This window comes from Lissotriton helveticus, chromosome 3_1 (genome assembly GCF_964261635.1).
Source record: "Lissotriton helveticus chromosome 3_1, aLisHel1.1, whole genome shotgun sequence".
NCBI classification, from domain to species: domain Eukaryota; kingdom Metazoa; phylum Chordata; class Amphibia; order Caudata; family Salamandridae; genus Lissotriton; species Lissotriton helveticus.
The window spans coordinates 839,450,364-839,468,647 of NC_136061.1; the positions used below are offsets into that span (position 1 = coordinate 839,450,364).

Here is an 18,284-nt window from a genome sequence, read left to right on the forward strand (position 1 = left end):
GAGACGCAGCACTATTCCTGCAATGTGGGATCTTCTCCGAAAATGGGAAATACTGGTGGTAATAAAGTTGCCATCATTTTTTACACATGTGACACTGTGGCCTCACTCTGAGCGGAAGGATATATCTCACCCAAAATGCAGATGTCACTGGGTGCAGTATTTTCAGGGCATGTAGCTCAAAATGAGGCATAATGTGTAGTAATGTAGTTTGTGTATGTGATTAGCCCTTTCCACCATTTTGTTGCCAACATTTACCATGGTTTTTCCGGATGAAATGTAGGAAAAATTACAGATGTCTGGTACTGTACTGCCAACCTCAGAATCCAAATGTGACTACAAACTCCAGTTTGCACAGGAACCAGGATTTCCCTGGGACGCGGAATAAGGCCCTGTACTCAAGTGACGCAATGCAGTTTTACCTCAATATTATTTATATATTGTGAGGGTTGCCCAAAATGCACACAGTATAACATTGCGAATTTCTACCAATAACTTGGATTTTTAAATGAGTCTGCCAAGTTTGCAAAATGTTTGAGTTCGTCGGTGGAAATGTTTACAGCGACTTTTGCTGTTTCCTTCTCAGCAAAATTCTACTGATGAAAGGTGGGTGACTCAAGTCCTATGGGAATGTTATTTTTTTCCCTGCAAAAAAGGATGGATGCATTTTCTCACTGCATGCAATGATGCTGGAATAGTTTTAGTCCAGCTGTTATGTTTGCAAGCAACTATTAGTTATTATTGAGGACGCCTTACTTATCTGAAGAGGTGGAGTAGCTAGACCAGTATGTAAGAGCGGGGGAGGGGGTACTTGCGATGCCCCTGGTAAGGGCGGGGAGGCTATGGGGGGGGGGCACCGCCTCAAAACTCACGCCACCCAGAGTGGACAGCCCCCCCTTCCTATGCCACTAATGTGACGATAAAGATGATGGTTTTCACTTTCTTCTGCAATAGCTCAATGGGTTGATTGTATGGCACAGGGATTCTTATACTCCTTGCAGGCCGAAGTGCTGACCTAAGCTTTCATACAGTGATGTTGATAATTGAGATGGGCAGCATGTATGTATGTGGATGTGTAGAGTGTGAACCTAGGTACCATTCAACAGAGCGCTGCGCAAATGGAGGTGGGTATGGAAGAGAGGCCAGGGAGGGGTCATGAGAAGCATGGAAGGGTGGAGCAGACCTTCATGGGGGACCCCCGTTGGAGGGTCCACAGATGAGAGTACTGGAGCTGAGACAGAACAAATGGTGGTCCTTTCATAAGAAGAGATCAATAATACAGACACTGAGGTGCTGAGCTCTTTTCTGAAGCGGAGAATGGGTGGAACCTGGTTGACCTCGATGGCTTCCAGATCCTCGAGCACAAAAAGCAAAGGTTTGAATCTTGTTTCTCAATAATGCAACTATCTACTAAGGTTGTTGAAAGTAAATCACATCAGCGATACACATCACAGTGGGTGGCCCTGGATCATGCAGCTTCATGCTCTGAAAAATGGTTGTTGTTGAAGTAGAAGATGATAACACTCATCGCTAAAAAGCAGAACTATTGTGGACTCACACCTGTCCAAAGGCTACCCTAGCATTACGCACTGGCTTAGAACTGCTAGAACAGACTACACTGTGACGTAAGCCTTTCAGGCCATATTTGCCCACCACGTGAACCCGTTCACTGGCTCTGGACTCAATAAACGACATTACCGTAGAGCACCGCTACCCAGGAAAGGACCCAACACAGCTTCATGCGGGGGCCGGATCAGGTAAAGGTGCTGTCTTGACGTGCATTTAGTAAATGATTGTAGCCCATGGTGTTCATGACATATGTACATTAAACATTTTCTGTCACACCCTCCAGAGGCGAGTAAATAATATAAGAAATATGTAACACTGAGATATAGTCACAAGCCTATCGAACATGTGCCGAGATCTCAGGAATTTCTGCTCCATATGTCAGTACCTTAACCACTTTAAGCTTTTTTCTTTGCATTCTGGATTCTGTGGTCCTCTTGAAGCCATTATAAATTGTGGACTACAATTCTCCGAGTGGCAACTAAAAACCTGCACTGGATATATGGGATAAAGTACCCCCTACCGTAAATTATAAGGATATTGCAGTTCAACGAGAAGTTCCATGACCTCATAGAGGAATGAAGCCGAGGCCGAGTTCCTTTATAGGGTTACGGAACTCCGTGGTGTCTTGCAATATCCTTATTATACATAAAACCATCACCTTACGCAAAAACTACTTAAACCCTTGGTGTGTAGCTCCTTCATATAACAGAGAGGGCATATTTGCAAATGTGAATAATAAAAATGGAATATCCAGTGCAAAATTAAGCACATCAAAAAAGCTGTTTGCTATTTGTTGCAAAATTATATTAGAAGCAGTTAATACATGTTAGATTTTTTTTTAAAGTGTAGTTGACATTTTCAGAAAGTTTCCAACTTTTCAATAATTAGGCAAGGAGTGCAAAAAATTAATATTTTAGCATAAATATCTAATTTCTTCTTGTCAATGCTCAGCTACAAAAACGGAGCAGAAGAATGAAAAGCAAGCTTTCCTTTTTCTCTCCTTAATCATCTGATTTAATTAAGCTCTGTGACCTGCCTCTCCCCATGGTTGCTAGATCTGGCAGCAGGCACCGTGACATCAGAACTCAACTGTAATACGTTATTACAGTTGGGTGCAGATGTAATTTCCTTATAATGTGCGACTGGGTGCATCACAAGTCCCCAATTATAAGGGATTGGAGACAGATTTGTATAAAGGGATTGCAGAATCCCTAGTATACTCATGCATGGACATGAGAATCTGGAGAGGTCTGCATGTGATTAGATCTAGTTCCGCTTTGTCTGGCTTTACGTCACTTGCATTTTAAGAATGAGGTCATCAAGCTACAGCTCGGGAGATGTGGCCTGGGTTCAAATACTGGCTCCCCACTTGACTGTGTTGTGTAGAACTGACCAAACCACATTAACTATCTGCACCTCATTCCCTGATCTGTCAAAAAAGAGTACCTTCAAACTTTTCAGTATCATGCGCCACACATACAAAGTGGATGCCTACATTTTTTTCACTGGTTTACCCCTCCAACAACTAGAGGCACTCTGCGTTGGTAAGGGACAATAGAGAACGTGTGGTGACGAAACAAGCAAAACTCTGCTCAGACCAAACTATTACAAACATGTTATCCATATTAAACATGCTATTAAAGCACAAGGAAATGCCTACTGCTTTAAAAGTGCATTGACAATAATTTCCCCCGAATTAAAAAAGAACACATGAACCTGTGTGACAGCAGTAAGAGTTTGATAGACTGTTACCGTTTAACAATGTGAAGAGACAACCGCTTCATCTCTCTGTCCCAGTTTGAATCTTGGCCTTCTGACACAGACAGTAATACATTCTCTCTCCCTGCAGCTGTCAGTTGCTGGCTTCTCATCAAGGGCCCAACAAGTAAAACAGAGGCCGCTCTACTCTGCCCTTTTGTGTATATTTTCTAATCTTACATTTAAAAACAGAGCCTGTGTATATCCTGTTAATGTACATGTTTTCTTACTTTTTGGTATCTCCTTTCTTACATTATAGATGTTGTTTTTAGATATAAGTGGCAAATATAAAATACACATTTATTAATGTCATTATTCATTATAACATGGTAATCAAGTCTGTTGGAAAATATTAATGTTACTTTGAATGAATTGAATTCTCTGTTCCACTGAATGTTTAAAGTAGAGAGCAAGGTTTCATAGAAGTGAATATCTTCATTTCTTTGTGAATGTTTTAAAAAACAAAGCACAGTAAGTAAATGAAAGGGAGCCCAGGACTATTCTGCTAACTGTTCATTCTGAGATGTTCAACAATGATCAGATACATTATATAAACAAAGAACAGAGTGCAGAGACAGATAGAAACCTTGTGCCAGAGACAAAGGTCATACAGAACATTTTATCACCTTCTCTTGCTGTTTGCTACTGGGAGATACATGTAGCCTTCACTGGGTGGTTTTGTTGGTCTGCCTGCCCATCCAGACAAGAATAGGAGCACCGCCCTTTTGATGAACATTGGTCCTATTGTTCAGCAGAGGTGTGACAGAGTGAACCATCTTGGGAAATTACAATTTGGCTCCTTTTTTGTGCTAAATTTAGTTTAGTTAGGAATGAAAGTGGAGTTGGAGATGCTTATATAAAAGAAGTTTTATGATATCACTGATATGTTACAATATTGATTGCTATTCACCATGATCATAAATATCACTACCACTATATTTGTTGATTTTTAAAGCAAAAACTATTCATATTAAATGCACCAGGATATGATTTTATGTCATATTTAAATATATATCCCTGGTTTCTTAGTGTTCTTCAGTTTGCCTTTCCCTAATGAAAGATTTCAGGTTCCACTAAATATCACTTTAATTGGATTGATTATTACCTGAAACGCATCTCATTCAAGTAATGCTTAGTGGTTTGGGGGGTTTGCAGTCTAACTGGCTTTCTGTCTCGGGCTGGCATATTGACAAAGTCCCAACTGCCTGGAGGTCTACTAAGCCAATTATTTCTGACCCTTTTGTTCCGGAAAGTCGAAAAAGCATATCAAGCCCTCTTGATTTTAATCACACGACCTATAATCTACTTATAAGGTCTTTCAACCAGGTCTTCTTATATCCTGTGGACTGTTAGTGTGTCATTCACATTTTTGGTCTGACCACCACAGCGTACAGGCTAGGGAACAGAGTCGGCCCACTTCAGCCATTGGTTTACTCTCTGTGTACTACGGCACCCTGCTCTTGCACAATGGGCACTCGTACACAAAAAGTAGACCCCTTGTATAGTTTTATCAAAACCATCCATCCACAATCATTAGAAAAGTCAAAGTCGATAGCCAAAGCTAGACCTATTGACTGAGTAAGTACTTCTGTATATTTGGGAACAATGACTGGCATATTCAGTGGGCCCTGTAACATAATTTTTATATGTAAAAAATCTACCACTAATCATTTTATTGGTTAGGCATGGATTTCCATATACCTGGAATAAAATAAGTGTAGCTTCCTGCACTGGGCTGCACTCTTGTGCACTCAATGCTCTAGTTTTCCCTTGCCGGCCATAAGGCCTCACTATTCCACATATAAAAATGGATTACGTTCAAGGCAGAGGGGATGATGCAGAAATCTAAAGGGGCATCACACTACTATAATACAAGCGGTGATACTGCAAAGCAGTGTCTTTATCTGGTTTCAGGTGTAGAATGCTTACCCTCTGTAACTCCTTGTCCTGCTGGACAGCTACACATGGTGTTGATAGGGAAAATGTTGAGGGTGAGCGTTCAACACCTTAGGCGGTGCAGTTACTCGTGAGAGTGAATGCACATGGGTGAGTCTCACCTTAGGCGGTGCAGTAACTCATCAGAGTGGATGCACATGGATGAGTCGACCAATCTGGTACATTTCTTAATTCAGCATCTCTGAATCAAGTACAGCTTTCATGGAAACTCCAGTTGGTTGCATACGAAAGAGTTTCTAATAAAACCTCTCCAAAAAATTAAAAACACACTAAAAATTCTAAAACAGATAAGCAAAGGAAGTTAACATGAAAAATAAAAATTCCAGGTGCTTTTGAGCATCAAGAAAAGGTTGAAAAATGCAGCTGGATTTTCCACTTGTTTCCCATAACCTGCTGTTATCCAAATGAGGCCACACATTACCACTTCTTTCTTTTCTCTGCAAAGTCTGTCTAAAACACCTTACAGAGTATTGGTGTGTGTAATTCTATATTAACTAAGAGCTTTATATTTTGTAAATATATTTATGCACATCTCCTGGGAATTGAAAAAATGATTTAAATTTTATTCAATTAAAAAAATGCAGAAAAATGAGCACGCAAAGCCTCAAAGAGCTTCCCATGATACACTCCTTCAATGTACAATTTGGCATTTGTAGAGGTATCTTGAGTCACATCCTCATCGCTTAAGGGGAATAGGAAAGGCAAGTAATTGAAGCAGAGGAGCCCTCCTGGTTTCCTCAAAGAAGACTGTAGGATGAGAGGCTTGAAAGTAGCCCTCCCAGAAGACCTGGTGAAGAGTCAAAGAATAAATCACTCAAAAAGGGGTAAATTTCTGTGTCCGCATTCATAAAGCTGTATACCAAGGATAGTCTTTGAGTACAAGGCGGTCCTGCAGCCTTTATCTGCCACCAAGCCTTAAATGTCTGATCATGCCATCCCACTGTATAGAGAAAGACAACAAAGCACAGGGCATAGCAGTGGAGTAACTAGGGTGCCATGGGACCAAACCGGTAGTAACAGACAGATTGTGGTAGGGAATATTTAAGGTGGAATTTCAAAGGGTCCCAGTATCGTGGTCAGGATATCGATGGACACCGGATCGAGGAGGTAAGTGCACAGAGGGAGGTATGGATTTACTATTCCTAATTCCACATCTACGTACCTTTTAGATATGTATATCTCACCAAGGTATGCATATATGGGATTAGGTTGGGAAAATCTTACCGTTTGATCTTTTATCCCTCGGTATTGGGGTCACAATATTGGAACCCTTCAAATATTCAGTTTCCGATATTCCCGACCCACACCCAACAGACAGACATATCTGGGGTGCCAAGGCTCCTCACACCCTGAACCTTCAGTGTCACTGAACCTGCTGCCTCATTGATAGCTGCACTCAAGGGACATAGAGGTGCTGCCACACCCACCAGCACCAATCATCTCTGCAGCCACTCTTCCTACCTGTAGTCCGCATTTCTTCAGGCAGTGATATGTTGTATGTTCACACTGATCATACTTTGGGACACACAGTCCTGCCCCTATTAAGAATATTAGGCATTTGTTGTTCCGAACTAGGTGCATAGCGCTTTGGTCTTTTTTCTATTTCCAAAAATAATGTATTGGAGCAAGTGAGGCAATCTACCATCAGTGTGCTACAGAAGAACCCCTCTCATTGATAATACTCATCCATAAGCATGACACTGTTATATATATCTAGTCTTGTCAATCAAAGCAATAGTAACCTCAATAGGTCAAGAATCTTACCTATTGTAATTTTCCTGCTGGGATGGGCGGCATGCTCTTCATCTGTACCCTGGAACAACAAAGAACACACCAGTGAAAACCAAGGACATCTTGGATTGTGGCGCTTAACATTGTAAGGTCTCATGGACTTTAGGAAAGACGTGCAGGAACTTAGATCACTGCTATAGCTCACAATCAACATTATCAATAAAAAAGCTCCTAGGCAGAGAATTATAAGTAATGTAACACAGCCATTGAAAATGGAGCTCAGAATAATGCCATGCATGAACATTTTTCAATCAGCATTCCTGAAATGGGAAAATAGAGATGGACAGAGGTGAAACATGATAACAGATGACTGACATTGGCGAAAAGTGATAAATTCATCATAAAAAAACATTGTTCTAAGGCTCTCGCTCAGAGTTGGGAGTGCCTGTATTATGGATTGCACGTCAGCAGCACCTCAGGTTCCGTTTACTTACACGCTCTGAACTCCACAAGATTTTTTTAACCTGTATTAATTATATTAATCTGTTTTAATTTGTTGCGTGCCTTGGGTGCTTTTAAAATATTTTAATCGGATCTCTTGCTTTTTTATTATTTTAGTTATGTGCATCAGGGGCATTTTAAATTTTGCTGCTCAGCTAGGGGGTTTCTGTTACCTGCTCTCCGTTCCGCAGCAGCTTTGCCGTTTGCTGCGGAGAGAGTCAGGTGTCTTCCAGGGTCTGTGCTACACCTTTGACTGCTGCCATTTTGATCGGTTGGCAGTCTAGACATCAACTGCCTCCTGTTTAAGAGGCAGTTGAGGTCAGATGCACAAAAGGCAAGCCTGTATACGCCCATCCTCGCCTGGATGTTAACAGACGCCAGGACCCCTGCTCCTTTTATGTGGTACCCTGGTAAGTCCTAAGGTTTTGCAACACTCCATACCTGAGCTTTAATATATTCAGGCTAATCTTAAGTCTAGAGAAAACTATATGTGGGAGTACGAGTAGTGTTTCCCTTTATTAGAGGATCCAAGCGCATGCAAACACTGCCGCTTTAGCTGTATTCATTGTAGATTGGATGTTAAAGCGACCGTCAAAGAAGATTTGAATAATGAGTCCCATTTGTTGGTTTTCACTCCATGTTGTTTTCTGCCTCCCATAAAACTAGCTTTTGAGAGAGGGAGTCATGGGCCTCTATTGCAATGTCAGATCTCTGGCAAAACATGCTATTGAAATCTGGACCTAATCTCTTCTTAGTCGACCAAATTATGTTTCTTCACTGAAACTTGGTTAAATGTGGCCACACTCCAATATATTCCTTTGGCCATTCCAGACCATTACTCCTGATGTAAGAATGAAAGGGAGGACAGAGCTGGTGGTGAAGATGGAGATAGTCGTTCATGATACCCTTCAGGTGGAGCTGATTGATACTTTAATATCAGACTGGGCGGAGCTCTGTGTGTTTAAAATCACAATTTTAGCCACGGACTCCTGGAAGGGAGCAATAATTTACCATCCCCCAAAGACAAAGAAAGACTGCAGTCAGTCCCAAATTGATTTTCTTGTACCTCATGTTATTGGTCACAAATAACCTTTTGCTCTTGGGTGATTTCAATTTCCATAATGAAAATAAGGAGGCCAGGGAAATAATGCAACTTTTGGAAGTCTTAGAATCGCTTGGTTTTGGACAAATTTTGACGGGACCTACTGTCTGAAAAGCTTTTTTAAAAACTGTGCTTGCCCCAGTCTATCCTGGCCTCTCAACAACTGTGTGACTCATTGGCAGAATTCTTTGAGGCTAAAATCAACCTCATTTAAAAAAAAATCCCAACAGCAACAAAAGGGCTACATTAAAGTATGTGATATTAATCAAGCCCACCTTATGTCACCAATGCACTAAGCAAATTTGACCTATGCTCCCTGGAGTAGGTTCAAAAGATATTATCACTAGCCAGGTATCCCCTCTTGACCATGTCAGGCTAGGATAACCTCTAGTTTGAATCTGGTGATTGTCCCAGTTATAAGGGAGATTTTCAATTTCTTGTTAACAACAGCCAAGCTCTCAGCAAGCGGGAAATGTGCACAAGTTAGACCCAGACCCATTTTTAAGAAAATTTCAGCTAACCTAAAGGTTATTTCTAAATATTGCCCTATTTCCTTACTACCATCACTTGCCGAAATGTTAGAAGGCTATGTCAACTCCCAATTACCATCATTTTTGGTAGAAAATAAAATCTTAGATAACTCACAGTCAAGTTTCAGACTATCCCATAGTACAGAGACAGCTTTGGTGGCAGTCTCTGATACCATCAGACTTTCTGTAGATGTTGGGACCACGATTATGCTGATGCTTCTGGACCTGCCTGCAGCATTTGGCAAGATCTCTCATTCCATTCTTATTTATAGGCTTATGAGGCTGGCATATGTGGCAGTGCCTGGCTCTGGCTCAAGGATTTGTTTAAACAACCAAACCCGAACCATCTGTTTTGACTCCTTTAGGTCCAAAACCTTAAGAATCAGCAAAGGAGTTCCACAGGTTACCTGCTTGAGCCCGACTCTCTTTAACATTTGTTTGGCGCCTCTAGCACAGATAGTGAGAACGTATAGATTTGAGATCATATCCTACTTGGATGATACTCAATTGCTTTTCTCCTTCTGACCTGATTCCATGAAAGTTCAGTCATAGTTTTCCCACTGTATGCGTGATATTGTGACATTGAATGATTAATAATTGTCTTCAGTTGAACGGAGAAAAAACAGAGATTCTACTTTTTGGCAAGTATCCTGGAAATCTGATCAACTGCTTCGTGGCCATCTGAGCTTGGCCGAGCTCCCGCCCACAAACAGGTAGTAAAAAATCTGGGGGTCAAAATTGATCAATCTTTATCGATGTTATCCCAGGCGAATTCTAGCTATGGCACCTGCTATGCTACCATGCTGCTTTTATGGAAGATTTTTTCATGTCTTCCCCCAGATACAGAAAGTTGCTAGTTTAAGCTCTTATTATCAGTCGCTTGGACTATGGTAATGCACTTCATGGAGCAGCTACTGACACCTTGGTATCAAACCTTTAAGTGGTGCAGGATACTGCCTCCTAGCTAATTTGTAACTAACCTCACTGTACTTCCATGGCCCCCGTCCTAAAGGACCTGTAATGGATGCCCATAAAACAACGTATATTCTTCAAGATATGTTCCTTGACAAAGGAAGCCTTATTTAAGGCCTTGCCCACTTATTTGCACTCCAAGCTTTGCCTGTATCAGCCCTCTCAGACCTTAAGATCTTCAAACAAGTCTTTTTTTAAATACCTCACATCCGCACGATCAGATTTGGCAGTAGATCATTCTGTGGTGCCATTTTTCTGGAATAAGCTTCTCTTGTTCATTCAGTTATGTGAGGGCCATGATGAATTCAAAAAGCTATTAAAAACATGGCTTTGTAATGTTGCCCTCTAAATCTTTGACAACCACTCGTGCCAACCTGCTGTGCCCAGCACTAAGATGCTCCTCTGGGAGTGATTCCTGCACAATAACAAGTCTAAATAACATAACGTCAGGCAAGTGGATGCAAGATAGCGGGTCAGCATGCATTAGCCTCTTTGATCTGACCAGCCAGCATGATTCCGATGCCTGAGTCATATGTGGGTCTCCCAGGTGATGGGGAAGCGGAGGTATGGGTGCAGTGACCAGGCCTTTTAAAGATGACAGCAAGGTTGTTCTCAGTCTCTTTGTTCTTGCCCTCCTTGCGGTGCCGCCGCCTCCAGCCATCACAATCCCCTCCCCCCTCCAGAAGCTGCTGCATAGAGGAAATGACTTTGTTTCCCGTCCCTTGTTTCACAGATTTTCCAAGACATATATTGATGGTATCATGTTTTATTTTGTTCTTTTGCAAGTAATAAGTCTTATTTTATTTTCTCTACCTTTTGCCGAATTGAAATACAATGAATTAATTTTTGACGGGGTCATTTTTGGTCACTTGGCATCTCACAAGAAATAAGGCACCTACAATATCAGCTTCACCTGGACCTCAAAGTAGGCATTTATAGCATTTCAAAACATTCTACTTTTATTGGGTTTTGGGTCAGTTATAGTAGTGGCACATCATTAAAGACACACACCTCCCCACCTCTTTTTAAAAATGAAGAGCCAGTACATGTTCTGGTCAGCCAGCCAGGCACTGTATATGGTCTAAATGTGCAGGTGCCTGATTGCCTCAGCTGAACTTTGCCAGGCTGAATATTTCACAGCCCCTGGAGCATGACCTCCTCAGTCCGACAAAGCACTTAAAGGGCCTTCCCTCATGACGACGGGATGTGTCACAGATAGACTTGATCCCGGGCACTTCAGTTTTAAACCCTAAAGTACCCTGAGATGACTGTGCATCAGTGGCGCCTCATCACAGAGCGGAGTAGGGTCAGAAGTTTCACACTTACTCCATCCTACTTTGTGACGAGTAAGGGACTGCCCCCTCCTCTTATTTATTGACCCATAACAAGGCCGTGTGTCTGGTCAGTAGGGAGAAGTAATGAGTCGACTCCAAGACTATTCTAGTCCATGGGTGATGCATCGGGAAAACTTGCTGCACAGGTACAATGGGTGGAAATCCGGGATGCATCGGATTCTTCAGCCGCGATTCCTCGATGCGTCGGTTCTTGCAGTGGCGATAGCCGCTGTGATGTTGTTGGCAACGGCGTGGCGATGCGTAGAGATTCTTCTCACACAGCAGTGCTGCGTCAGGAAAACAGCTGCAAGAAGAGGGATGCATCAATTTTCTTATAGTTGTGTTGCTTTTTCAGCTCCCAACAGCAGGAACAACCTCCAAAGGCCCAAGACAGTCACAGGCACCTCTTGGCAGGTTAGAACTCCCAGCAAGGAAGTTCAGGGGAACTGGGGGTAAAGTCTTTGTGTCCCTGACACTTCAGAACAGGGGGCAATCTCTACTCAAGCCCTTGGATATCTTCCTCAAGCAGTGGGACACAGCACACAGCAAAGTCCTTGGCAGGAACAGCTACTGCAGGCCAACCCCAGACAACACACAGCAAAGGGGCAGTACTCCTCCTCCAGTTTCTCCAGCTCTTCTCCTTGGCAAAGGTTCCTCTTGATTCCAGAAGAAGTCAAACGTTCAAGGGTTTTAGGTGTAATCCTTATACCCCAAAACCAGTAGTGTCCTCACTGCTGCAGTATGACCACAGAGGGTGGAGACAGCAGTGTGCAAGAGAGACAGGCCCTATTCAGGTGCAAGGAAATCTCCTCCCACGACTCTAAATTCAGCCAAGCCCCATTCAGCTCAGGTCTTAGTCATACAGGAAGGGCCAGGTACACCTCGCACCTCCAGTGGCTGTCTACAGTGAATGCACATCCCCAGCCCCTTTCACTTCCAAACCAGAAAGTCAATACAAAAACAGGCAGACGCATGCAGAATGGTTAAACAAGAAAATGCCTACTTTCTAAAAATGGCATTTTCAAACACACAGTTTGAAAACCATTGTTACTAAAATATGTGTTATTAAATTCTGAGTTGAAAGAGCCTAAACTTAATTTATCTGTCCTGTTCCCATGGGAAATTATATTTATGAGATGTTATAAATATACCCTCATTCTGTCCTCTAGGGCAAGATTGCCTTTCAATAGTGAAAAACGAAATTGGCAGTATTTCACTATCAGGACATGTCACACACACCAGTACATAACCTATCTTTCACATACACTGCACCCTGCCCAGGGTGGTACATTGGGCTTACCATAGGGGTGCCTTACATGTAAGAAAAGGGAAGGTTAGGGACTGGCAAGTGGGTGCACTTGTCAAGTCGATATGGCAGTTAACAACTGTGCACAGGCACTGCAGTGGCAGGCCTGAGTTACCTTTTCAGATCTACTCATGTGGAAGGCGCAATCAGTGCTGCACGCCCACTAGTAGCATTTGAATAACATGGATCGAGGAGCTACCATTATGTACTGCATGAGGTCACCATACTGATGGGACGTATAACAATGAAAGCCTGGCAGAGGGCAGCCAATGGCGGGTCAGGGATGATGAGGAGTCACAAAAGGCTCACTAACTGATCTTTAATTTACTATGTCTTCAATAGCAGGAACTCCAAGCAGACTTCTGTTTTATTTCCAGACAAGGGAGTGGGTAGAGGAAAAGAATGTTTGGCACGCGGAGAAAATAAGTTAAAACAGTGTAGAGAATGCCAGGTAGCTCCCTTTTTAATAACCCATAGCATCAAGAAAAACAATTGCAGATGGAATTCTCCAAATCAACCATATGTGACTTATGTTTGCTTCATATTTAAAGCATATTACAATGAAGCATGGGCCAAGGAATTTGCAGTAATGAAACAATAACAACACAACAAAAAATATTATAATTATGACAAGAAGAAAAAAAAAAGAACGGATACTAATAAAATCCCTGTTATTTTTCCTATTATTGCTTTACTATAATTAATATTTTCATCAACATCATTGATGATGATGATGAAAATAATAACAATAAAATTAGGAAGAAGAAGAAGAAGAAGAAGAAGAAGTAGAAGAAGAAGAAGTAGAAGAAGTAGAAGAAGTAGAAGAAGTAGAAGAAGTAGAAGAAGTAGAAGAAGAAGAAGAAGAAGAAGAAGAAGAAGAAGAAGAAGAAGAAGAAGAAGAAGACGAAGAAGAAGAAGAAGAAGAAGAAGATTTCACAACATTTACCACTGGGTGTCTTGCCGTTTTGCAATCCATAACCCAACTCGCCTGGTACTTATTTTATTAACCTCATTCACCCTAGGTGGCTTCCTCTACCTCATTATCCATTTTTAGTACCCACCTAACAAGTGACCCTGAAATGTAGGAAGATTTCCCCACAGCACATCATGCACACTGCACAGCCTGTTCATAGAAAGGCCGCCACACTCTACACGGTGGTCTTCCTCTGTGCTGATGCCATTCAAAATGGCTGTAGACTGGTCATCATAAACTTGGCAGGAAGTGCATCACTATGTCCAGTTGCATCAAAACCGACCAATGAAAGGCCCAACAATGGTAGAGCCAGTGGAGGCTCAGACACTGAGTCTGTTATAATTATCCCCTAAATAGGATGGGGTAACGCCATGGAGGCCAAGCATAACTTTCATTATTTCTGTAGTCTCTTTCCTTAATACTGTTCCATACATGAGGCCTCAGTGTTTACCAACCACCATTGAGTCACAGAATTTCCAAGAACAAGGAAGAGCCATACGAGCTCAGTACCTGTGCTTTGTCACCACCGTTGGGCTTTTGATGGGACCACTAGCTTAAGAGTGCAGTAGTGCGACCAAATGCGGCAGAGAGCTGTTGGCTAAAAACCAGGACTGAGTGAGCAACATACGCCCCCTTAGCAGCTTTTACGGAAACACATTGTAGCCCTGCTCCTGGGACCAAAGACAAGATACAAGATACATCAGGAAAGAAAATGGAAGCAATGTTAAGACTGTACGAGCTGCCTAAAGATTTATGTGGTAAAGATTTATGTGTAAAGCCTTCTTCTACCTAGCTCCCTACTATTGGAATTAACTTTCTTTCCACTTTCAGAAATGCTCAGATTATCTCCCTTTTAGGAAATTTCTCGAACTAATTCTCTCTGGTCTGTGCTGTTCTGCCATTCTTTTCTCAGCGCAGAGAAACACGTACGGGGGTGATTCAGGCGCTTTATAAATCAAATAAATGGAGAAAATAAATATGTGTAGTGAAAGAGTGGCGAAGGATGAAATCCATGCCCCTCTGCCAGTAACAAGCCATGGCCAGGCAACAGGCTTGCCAACTCACACCATGCTGTCACGTGGCACATGATTTGAACACACATCACAATGCCACCCGAGGAACCGCTATCACAGCTGAGCTTGAAACCCTTGCATAAAAGAGGTTTCAGGTTCAGCCATCAATGGGTTGCCCACCTGTGTCCCTGCTAAAACCGCACAAGGACACAGGAGGTGGCTCCAGACAATTTCCTTTTTTCTGTGGATGAAGGTAGAGCAGTAGCGGCCAATGTACTAAAGGACGCCATGGACCCACTGGGCATGAAATCATTGCAAAAAGAAAACAAGTTTTGGCAAAGTCAACAAGTGCCCCTTTATGGACCTATTGGCTATGACAATGCTTTTTACAGATGCTGTTAGGGTGACTAACTGACATGGGTGCAAATTCAGGACAGTGAGTGTAAAAATTCAGGACAAAGGGTCAAAAGTCAGGACAAAAATTCAGGACAGGAGGTCAAAATTCAGGACAAAAGGTAAGTTTTACAGACACATCAGAGAAGGTTGCGCAATAGTATATAAGTAAGTAAATAGACAACTACTAAAGTACAAGTGAAAATAAGTTTATATTAGGTTGAGACAATTGTGCACTTCATGGTTTGTCAGTATGCGCGCAGCTTTAAGAAAATGTGCAGGTCTTTTTGTGGTAACAAAACCGCCCCCACCTTTCCAGCTCCCAGAGAAACCGGCTGATGCCCAGTCCATCCAGTCTCCAATGGCGCCCCTCATCTTCACATAGACCTCTCTCATGTGTATTTAATGTCTTCTATAGTGCTACTCATCCCAAGCATGGAATGCGTTACAACACATACATATAATATAGAGACAATCACTCATATAAATGTGAAAGTCAATGTATAGGAAATGTTGCTTAAGATAATGGGGCTTACAATGTGTAATCATAGTTTCATCCATCATTCAGTCTTTCACTATTCATTCTGTCCTTCCATCTGTGTGCCCATCCATGTCCATATTCATCCATTTACAAACCTATCCATCACGTATCCTTCCATCCATCATTTCACTCATCCATCCGTCAATCCACCCTTTTACTCATCCATCATCCATCCATTGATCATCCCTTTTACACTATCCATCCATCCACTCATCCTTCCACTCTTCCACCCATCTATCCATTCACTCATCTATCCAGCCATTCACCTATCTAGCCATCCTTTCACTTACTCATTCATCCATCCAGTCATTCATCCTTCCACCCATTCACCCGTTCAGTCATCCATTTACCCATCCCCCTTTCTCTTTCTATTCCCCTTTCACTTAGCCATCAATCCTTCCATCCACCCACCCATCCATCTACTCATCCACTCATGAATCCATCCATTGAACCTATCATTCATCCATCCTTTCACTCAGCCATTCTTCCTTTCTCTCATCCATCCACCCTTTCACTCCTTCACTCATCTATCCATCCTTTTGTCCATCTACCCGCCCTTTCACTCACCCATCCATCCTTACATCCACCCTTTCACTCATCCATCCACCCATTCTCTCGCCCGTCATCCACCCTCTCACTCATCCATCCATCCATCATTTCACTCATCTATCCAGCCATCCATCCACCCAACCCTTCACTTACTTACTCACTTACCTTTTCACATTAATTATGAGACCCATCAAGAACTTCACCCTCGCTGTAGTTCCTAAAGCAAGGGGTGGGATTGGGCAGGGTTCAAATGACCTTGCACGTCGGCAATCTGAAAAAGCAGAAGGCATGAGTCGTGCATGATGCACAGTGCCTGGACGTGGAGCGACTGTGACCTGTGACATGGTGTTGTTTCCAGAGCTTTAAGTGGGAAGTAAAAACTAGGGGGGTCTCTCCAAAAGGGTGTTTAATGTAATACAATGTTTGGCTTCAAACACATAAGCTAAAAATCTGTGCTTAATATAATGTGCCACCCGACTGGTATTTTTGTTGCTTCTGTCATTGCATCCAGATATATAATACAACAAGTAACGTTACACTTGGAACAAGTAACGTTACACCTACACAAGCCTGAACTATTGGCTTTGTCAATGGTTGTTAGTTGCATAAAATAAAAATGCAGCAACTAAGGCTGCTATACTATAACTAACCCCTTCCTTTGAACTTCTTTCACCGCCTTCCTTTGGCTAACTGGATTCTCACCTACAGCAGCATGGGCGTTTTTGCACTTCCATGTGACAGAATGCCCTGCCCGGACCAAGGCTGCAGGAGGCCACCACATGCTGTGCCAGCCCAGACTGACCCATTGTCATTCTGTATGTGGCAATCAGTCCCACACAGAATGATATTGGGTGGGGTGGGGCTGCTCTTGTGCTCAGAGAAGTGCAAGGCGGCCCCATCAGGGAGCTGAGGCCTTTTGTAGGGGAACAGCTCTGCTCCCTGAAAGGCCCAAAATTGCTCTGATATCCTTCGGGATCAAGTTTGCGCTATATAAAACTTTATAAATAAATAAATTAATTAATAAATAAATACGGACAAAATACGTCCATAAACGGGATGCTCACGGACAACGGACGTGAGGTCCAATTTACGGACTGTCCGTGAAATTTACGGACTGTTGCCCACCCTGGTTGCTGTGCATTAATGCAGGGAAAAAAAGCGATGATGCAGCCGATCATTCTTTAGGCCCAAGCTTCATTTGGATATATGTGCGTGCTTGAGTCCCTGTGGATGCCTGCATGGACGGAATTTTTTATTTACCAATCTAAAACAGTGGGCACCACTTAGCTCAGTAAATTAAAAAAAAACATAATTAAGTGAGCAAAAGCGCTTTTCATGCCGCTACGCGCCCTGCAGCAAATGGCAGCTGCTGGGCCTCCGAAAACAATGAGATTTACAGAAAAAAACAACTTATTCACATGCAAGAAATGGGGGAGCAATGGAGGAGCTGGTGGGGAGCACGTGGGGTTTAGGGCAGGGGGCAAAGGAGCAATGGAGATATGAAAATCTGCTTTTAAATGCCCAGCAGTAAAAGGCATCTGCCGGGCCCTAAAAAACGCAAAAACAACAGTTGATCGACAGAATGCAGAACAATGTCATACATTCACCCCAGTACAGAGATCTCGGCCTAAAAAAAGAACATTTACATTATTGCATTTGTTGGACCTCAAGGGGTAGGAAGTTATGGAGGGGCGCATGAGCGGCTGGGGAAGACAAAGCAATGGGGGATGGATATTTGACTGTGGGTAAGCAGCGCATTAGAAAGGGTAAGAAAACACATGCACTCTCAAGGAGGGCTTAACAAACATAAAAACAGTACTTCCATAAATGAGGGCTGTAGAAGGACACAAGTCAGCCATTCACAACAATGGTAAAGAGGCTGTGCTCCAGGGGAGGGTTCAGAAACTAGAAGAAGAAGGCAAGCCATTGGATCAGAAGTAAGCAAATGAGAGTGACAACAGCGCCAACTAATGATAAGCAATGGATGTCCTTTCGGCCCATTGTAAGCTTTTGGTTTGGTGAACAAGATGCTTTCAGGTAAGGGCTGTCTGGAGGCCTA

General features: G+C 42.6%; 1 protein-coding gene across 1 annotated transcript in view; it reads right to left on the minus strand.

Moving 5' to 3' along the window:
• Positions 1-18,284, minus strand: part of DLGAP3 (DLG associated protein 3) — a 1,133,297-nt gene that overhangs the window by 816,900 nt on the left and 298,113 nt on the right. Inside the window, exon 2 of the mRNA XM_078683771.1 lies at positions 7,045-7,093. The gene's annotated coding sequence lies outside the window, so the exon portion shown is untranslated. The remainder of the gene's footprint in view (positions 1-7,044; positions 7,094-18,284) is intronic.